The sequence below is a fragment of the Rhopalosiphum maidis genome, chromosome 3 (genome assembly GCF_003676215.2).
Source record: "Rhopalosiphum maidis isolate BTI-1 chromosome 3, ASM367621v3, whole genome shotgun sequence".
NCBI lineage: Eukaryota > Metazoa > Arthropoda > Insecta > Hemiptera > Aphididae > Rhopalosiphum > Rhopalosiphum maidis.
Genome location: NC_040879.1, coordinates 74,976,137 through 74,985,358, shown reverse-complemented (window position 1 = coordinate 74,985,358; position 9,222 = coordinate 74,976,137).

Sequence of the window (9,222 nt, the reverse complement as noted above, 5' to 3'; positions counted from 1 at the left end):
GGTAAATAGCAATAGTGTGATATCTAAGTTTAAATGTAAAAAGTACTTAGCTATCGATATACGAATACTAGTTTATTTAGTATATAGTCTAATCTGAATGTCAGTGGCATAAACTGGGTACTGTAAATGCAGCACTTGCACCACCACATCTAAAATGTGGTGGTGCAAAGGTATGTTTTTGCACCACCAGAAGGCAGAAAATCATTGAATATATAATAATATATAAACAAATACAAAACTGTAAATTTCGTGCATGTGATAGGTTTTATCAAAATTATAAATTATTCTATCTATATTCTAAAATAGTAAATCAAAAATATGGCAATAATTCAGTACCTGATAAATTAGAATCAAAAATAGAATACACAAAACAAAATTACATTCAAAAAGGTTTTCCAGAGACATTAAAAATATTCTTAACAATACCTACTCATACAGCAGGTTGCGAAAGGTCTTTTTCTGTTTAAAAAGGTTAAAAACTTGGGGACCTATCGATTCCGCCAATGTAGCATCAATTCCGTCACCTACTAATTTTTACCTCGACCTGGCAACTGCTGCTGTCAATCTGTTTCTGTTATAATAATAATATATCTAAAAAATAATTTAATAATACATTTAAATATTAAAAATATATTAATTATCATTATAAAAGAATACAATACAGTTAAATAAATAAAATGTTACAATAATAATAATATAGGTATCTATAAAATAAGTCAATATTTAATTTTAATATAAATTAATTTAGTCAAATATAGTTTTAAGTTTTACAATGTTATTTTTATAATGGGATGATGCCAAACTAATAAAATGTGAGCGGTTAATTTTTTAGCCTCATAATCTTTTAATAATCTTCGATTTTTCTTTTTTGATGAATATATTTTGTGTTCTTACTAATTTTTGTTTTGTGAGTTGACCTGAGAATAATGTACGTATCAGTTTGGATCCTTGTGTTTAAGGACGTGTATAAATAAAAAAATATTTGGGTGTGATTTTGTAAACAAAGAATTGCGTTTTGCGTGAAAAGATTCACAACTATTGGTGGTTTGCTCAGAAGTAATGGAGGAAGAGGCCTAAACATTGGGTGGAAATCTCGAAAACTAGTCAATGTAGTTTTTAGTTAAATAATCACAAAATGTTGACATTTTGAATCATTAGGGCAGTGTGCCATAAACTCTTCGATTAAACAATTTTTTTCAATACATTTATTGGCTGTTTTTCATGATTTTTGTGGTCAATATCATATTTTAAAATTTTCGTTAAGGATTCGTTGATGTATATTTTTGCGTTACACTTTTTATTAACACATTTCCACTTATACGCACATAAATATTTCACAAAATTTGTTTTAAAAAATTTTTCATTTTGATAAATAACTAAGTAATTTTCTCGTTCACCATTTACGATTTCGAAATTCATTATTGCGAATTATAATGACACGATGATAAATTGAGACTAATCAGATTAAACTATTAGTCGTTTTTCGCATCATTACGAGTATACAAGTTAGATTATCATCAATTAGCGATAACATTTTTATACAGGCATTTCATATAATATTTATAATAAACCTATGTAAGTAAAATGTTCGGGAAGATTATTTTTTCCCTGGCGGAATCGATAGGTCGTTTTTAGACTACCTGCACTGGCGGAATCAATAAACCTTATACCCAAGTATAAAAAGGTCTGGCGGAATCAATGAAACCCCAAAAACTTACCTTAGAACGACTATGGGGCAAGAAAGGCTTAGTAGTTTAGCTACTTTGCAGATCGAAAAAAAGAATAATATTAATTGGACCAAGTAATTGATGAATTCGATTCGGGAACTGTGGAAAGAGGACGTAATCTCAACTTAAAATAAATATAAAACCATTTTTGACTATTTTTTTTATTAATATTATAATAATAAAGGTTTTACTGCTAAAATAATTCAAAATGTATCTATTATTTAAAGAAATATATTATGAGAAAATATATAGTTTATAGGGAAGAATTTACTTAGGAAATTCGATTATTGGTTTGTTGGAAATTATAGGTTGAGAATATGCCTCTGCACCACCAGAAATTAGACCAATTTACTATATTATAATCAGTAAAATCAATAATCAATAATTAATTTTCTTTTATTTATTATATTAATTTAATCACTTAATCAATAACCGTGATATTGTTGGTAAAAAAATATTATATGCATTATATACGCATATGAAATAGTTAAAAAAAATACGGCCAATGGGGGGGGGGGGTTCAAACCCCATGACCACCCACCCCATGAGTATGCCACTGAATAACATACGTCTAACTTCATCCTCTGTCAGTTGTGATGATTGTTGATAGGTATCATCCTGTTGGAAATATAATTAAACATACAATAAGAGTATAATCTGCGATTTTTGTAATAAAATAATAAAATTTAGAAATGTCAATAAAATTAAAAACTATTTTATTAATTATTATTATTTTTTTTTTTTAAGATAATAAAATCATATTTAGATAGACAATTTAAGAACTATATAGACTGATTGTTATATTTTAGGTTTGAATAAATTTTATTGATGAAAAAATATTTTTAATTTACATAAGAAAGTTTAGTTAATATAAAAATAAAAAAATTAATCTACATAACTCACTTTGCCTTCATTAGTTTCAGCCAAAATTTTGACCACATTTTCATTAAATGTTACGCCATAACTTTCGACAGCTAAAATGTCATGATAATTGTTGTAAAAATTGTTATATTATAATTTATATAAACATAATATACGATACCACACTATGATGATAATAGGTTAGTAATAAATGATGTAACGGTATTATATATATATTTTTTTAAACAATGGTAATCCGACATTTAACATATTATAAATTATTACCACACTCAATTATTACTTACTAAATTGCTTTGCATAATTGAAATTTACTAATAACGAGTCATCTATATAAATATACAATACATCAGACATTTATATCTTATATGCAGATTTGAATATCACAAACTTTTAATATTTTTAGTAGATAGGTATATGATATAAATATGTAATCATTCTAAAACAGTATTATCTATTTATCTGATAAAAATATAAAAAAAGTCATAAAAAATTGATCTAACAACACTTGTTGATACCATCAACGTATACTTACATTTAAACCCAATTTTTTTTAAATTTTCTGTTAGTTTTTTTTCAAAAATTAAACATACAATATTAGTAAACGTACAATTTATTTAAACAATTTTTATGAAAAAAACAATCAATTGAAAAAAAGTGAATATATGTAATCGCCTCGTTGTACAATAGGTGTCGAATATACTAATCAGTCGTCTATGAGCCACTGTGATGTATGTGTCAATTTTTAATTAAATAATGGGATAAAAAATTCAATTTTAAATGTAGATGATCTGTTATTCTATACTTTTATGAAGATATTTTTATTATTAAAGTTATGTATTATAAGTAATATGGTAGGTTGGATTGATTTTTTGCGAAATTTTTGTATTCAATATTAGTTTAAATATCTAATTTGTTCGGATTTGAACCTAACATTTTTTTATCTAACCTGTAATTAATTATTATTTTTTAGAAAAATACTGCGATTTTTTTGCTTCGGAAGCTATTGAATTGGCTCACAAGATTTACTCATTGAGTTGGCTCTCTTAATATTTATTTTATTAATCTATTAGATAACAAAATTATTCGAAAATAAATTCAACTATATACATTAAAATAATTAAAAATTACAGTTATTACATTTTATAATTATTATAGTTGTTACTATTTCTCAAATAAATTTTGCGTCCTCATTTAGTACATTTTAAGCGTTTTAATGAATTTTTGAGAATCTTAAGATTGCTAAATTTAAAATTATTTACCATTAATATTAATTATCCCTTTTCATTACTCATTTTTTCGAACTGCGATTACTGCGTTTACTGATATCAGTGAATTCACAAATCTTTTATAACTAGGCAGTTCAATTTTATAAATATGACGATGGTTGTGACCGCTTAATGCGTTAAGGGATTAACGATTAGATAATTTCAAGCAGTTATCCGGCACTGTGTCCGCAAATTCCTTCAATTTTTAAATTTTAAAAACACTTGTTGAAAATTATACTAGAAGCCAATTCAATATTGTATTTTTTTGAGTCAATTCGATGTTCGATAAGATATACTTTACCTAAGATTTGGAGCCAATTAAATGGTCGTCTTTTGACCAATGTGATAATTATAACAACCAATTTACTACCTATAGAAACTACACCGAAAGTTGAAAATTGAAGCGTTTTTATGGTACAGAAAGGTGATGATAGAAATAAAAGACATCATTATAAAATCAACATATTCATCTATACTGAGTATTTATAAATAATCAAACATGGGAGTATTTTCATAAATAACGGTAGTTTAAAAGAATAAATACCAAAGTTAGTAAAAAATGAGTTGTATATATAGAATTAAAGTTTAGTATAAAATAAAAGCTCGAAACGATAATTTAAATATCATAAAAGTATGCCGCCTAGTACGTACATAAATATTAAGTTTAAAATGCATTAAGAATAATTTACTGATATAAAGTTCTTACCAATGCATTCTAAAAAATCGAAGTAAGTTATATGTTATTTAAAATTGACGAGTAATTGATTGGAATAGTACATACATATTTTAATTAATATCCACACTTAAATTGGAATATAAAAAAAAAACAAACAATTGAAGAAGAAATAGTATAAAAGTATCCCAAGTAATATATTAACATATCATAATGAAAATATTTATGTTATATGCTATAATAAAATTTATATTATATCTATACATTAATTGTAAAATGTATTGACTATAATTCACTAATATGATGTTCCTTACTATTGCATTCTGTAATCAAAAAATTAATTCTGCATTTAAAAATCAATGAATATTTAAAATAATTTGGATATTGCATATATATAGTAAAATTTTAATATTTAAATTTTTGTACGAAATAACGCTTGAAATTATAGTTGCAGTATTAAAAAGATGTACTAAGTGCATACAATAAAACCTCAATTTCATGGTTATAATATGTATTCACTTTTATTTACCTCTATTAATTTCCGTATTTCGTGAACAGCCTTAAAAAATATAAATATTTATGATTTTCATACATTTATCAATATTTTGTTCATTTTTAAGCATAGCAATAGCTTATTATAAAAAATTATATTTTTATAAATACATCGTTGAATAACAAGAATTATTTAATAAGTAATATTTTCTATTAAACATATTATAATGTTAGTTAATATAAATTTCATATTTTAAAAAAGTTATAAAATAATTGTTAGTTGCTTTTTTTTTGATTTTACCTTCGTCGTTGATACCATTATTTTTGACACAGTTGCTTATAACAAACATCACGGTTAATATTATTAAAACTTTAAATGATGTCATAGTTATTGTTCAGGTTTAAAGAAGAGTATAAGTTTTTCTTTCACAGAATATACCTAAAATGATCAGATTCTGAATAGGTATTAAGATATTATAAGCACAAAAATACGGTCTTTTCATTTTGGCGTTTGCATTATAACGATTAAGTAACATATCGTGTATTTATATTATAAGCATTTGTTCTTAAATCCAAACGAAAAAAATGTATTGTCTTAGTTGTACATATATGCGTGGTAAAATTAAAAATACAAAATATATTTAAGCTAATAACTGTTGTGCACGTTTGAACTTTGATATTTATTCATCATAGTATATCGTACACCATTATTATAATATCAATTTAAAACTATTTTAACATTTTCAACAGTTTACCAGCTTTTTTTTTTTACATATATTTTCAATCTCCAAATTAAATATTAATGGTACTATGTATTACTTAGTTGTACAGATTGTTAACTTTAGTTTATTCATTTATATCTATATAATCCATATTGATTGATTTATAATATAGGATCAATTGTTATTAAAATACGAAATTTATTGTTGCGTAGGTCACTGTAATGTATTACATTGGAATTCAATGATAATCGATAAATCATTGCATACGATTCTGAGAGTGGACGTTCAGTTAGTCTAATTATTAAGGGTGTTATGTTACATATTTATAATAAATATTATGAAAATTATATTTTATCTATTAAGTACAAATATATACTGTTCTAATGTTATCAGAGGTTTTTATGACTTTCTAATTTTTTATCGGCCTGTTGTGATGAAATAAATGTCAAATGATTATGAGATTGAGGATTTAGGTTTTCTAAGAATTTGTATTAGTGGAGGACACTCGATTTATATAAAATGTATTATACGATATAATATATCACGATATTAGTGCAAAATATTGTTATATGCCTGACTTTAAGCAGCCTTATAAAAATATAATGTTTGTTTAGGCACAATAATGTGGTGAGGCAACTGCGCATTTATTCTCTCTCTCTCTCTCTCTCATACTAGAATACTTATGTGAATTGTGCGAGCATAAAATAGTTATATAATATTTATGCTCTCTAACCAAAACCATCTTCATTCTTTTTCGAAAATCGAAACACAATTTACTTTTTTATTTCCGAATTCATAGTTATCATTAAGCCTTTACAGTTTCTTTTAACGACTTAATTTTATATACCATTGTAGATGTACCCCATAATATTGTTATTGTTTCATTTTAATAATCATGCTTACTACACTAGATTCATAATTTTATATTCTTATGTTAATTATCTTTATTTTATATATTATAATAATATGAACCCATACTACTTTATAAATATCAATATGTTGTGTATATATTTTAATTGTAGCGAGCCAGTGGCACAACCAGGTCTATAACTTTTTAAATACTCCGAAACGACAACATTTTTTTAATATACATCTAGCCGAGTTGAAAAAAAAATAATCTACTTAAAATATTATCAAAATATAATACGTGGATTTCAAATATTAGTTAAAAGTTCAGTGTTTGATAAAGAAAAACTTAGAGAACATATTGACTTTTATGCTAACGATGTTTATGATGCAATCATTATTTGATTAACATTAATATACAAAATAATAGTATTAGTCTAATACCTACATTATATTTAATGTATGCAATTCAGATTTATTACCAAACATAAAAATATACGCTTTTGAAAATACTTACCACACATCTAATGACTTCATGCGAGGTCGAGAGATCATTTAAAAAAACTTAAAATTACTTAAATAATTTCACAGCAGAAAGAAAACTCAATGGATTAGTTGCTATCAATATCCACTACGAAGTCAATGTGACACCTGAGAAAGTAGAGCACATCATAAAAATAATCATATAAAATAATATATATAAAAAAAGTCTCTTTAAACTAGTTATGTCGTTGTGTTTAATTAAATAACTAACATTGTCCAAATAATCAATTCATTTCATATATGGAGGATTGTTCTTTTTCTTTAAGACGGAAAATTCTTTGTTTGAGCTTAATGTATTTACTGTAAATTCTTTTAACTTGTTTTCCATGTCATCCTAAATTTTCAGAATTCAGAAAGTATAGTACTAAGATCGTTTCAAAAACGATTTAGTATTTAAAATTATTTCAAGTATTTTTCTACTTTATTTTGATCGGTATTTCGATGCTTAAATGGTATGAACGATACATTAGTGTAGGTAAACAAACAAATCACAAATAATTGTTAGGGATTTAGATTTTAATAACCTTGTTTACAAAGACTATGGAGTATATTTCAGCATTATATTATTGGTACAGGAATCAGTATAAAATTATATACATAAAAGCTGTTTTGAACTCAAATGGAATTATTCAACCTATACCGTTTTTTTTTTATCCAAGTGAAATTTACCTAAATTTAGTGCAATTCAACCATATCTAATTTAACAGGTGTATCAATAATTCAATTAGTTGTAAAATCGTATTACAAAAAAAAAAAAAATTTTAAAACGAGCCAATTCGTTTTATAATATTATTGTTGTGTTCGTGAACGTTTTCATTGCATTATTAAACTGCTTGAAATAGAAGATTTTTGAAAACTATTCCCGAATATGGTTTTGATATAAACTCTATAATTATCCTTTTTTTTTTTAAATTGCAATCGGTATAATCATTTGGCATATATTATTCACAAAGTCGTATAATTAAAACCAAATATTTCATAATATTATTATATTATAATCATAATAATTAATTTTGCTATGTATAGCAATATTTACAACGATTTAGTATAATATAATATATGTATATATATACAATATGGCTGTTTGAATTATATTTTATTTTAATGTAAATGGCAAGCGCATTTACACTTAAATTTAAATTCAACCGCGACTTCTATGAGTTACGGCCGCGACTGACGGCGATCGAATATAGTTTGCGCTATGGCAGTGATGAGGGCGATACGATTATCAGCAGATTCAGATGCCACCGCTCGTCCGAATTGCAAACCATAAACGAAAACACATTGGTCCTAATACTGTGTTATATCTATTCGCCCGGCCTGTCGTGCTGTATCCGGTCGGCGTCGATGTCGCGCACCTATACGGTTTCCGGAAAAGCTGAGTCGACGATGCCGATATTTATATTCCATACTTATCGCTCTGTACAGTCTGCGCCATCAATAAGACACTACAGCACTGAGCTTGAGTGCATTACAGGGGTCATGTTGTTAGTCGCACGCGTACCGCTGTATACTGTCGCTATGATGTTACTATAGCTGCCGCCTACATATCTTATTTGATTTCCCCGGGCATTTATTGATCCGTTATCCGTACAAAAATAGTCGGCATATACTATAATCGATTAGGTTAGAATATGATTATTGTTTGTATATGATATATAATCAAACATTTTACTTTTATTTATTTTAATATTTTTTTAATTTGTGTAACAATTTTACAAAGTTATATCTATTAGTCAAAAGGAAAATATCTCGTAAAACGATACGTGATGATATAATCGGAAAATAAATGTATTTGGGAATTATTTCAGTTTAAATTAAAGTATTTATATAAGTCAGCACCACGTTAGGTGGTCTTCTGCGACCAAAAAGAGCTGTGTTGCCTGATGCATTTTTCACGAAACATAGTCAAAAGTCATAAACATATAAATAATATACTAAATTGGTGTTTAAAATTTTTAAGTATTAAAAATAGTTATAAGGATATTTAATATCATTGATTGTAAATAATTTACGTTAAATATATAATAATGTTGATGTATAATTAATTGTAGGTACCATTATTAAGTACT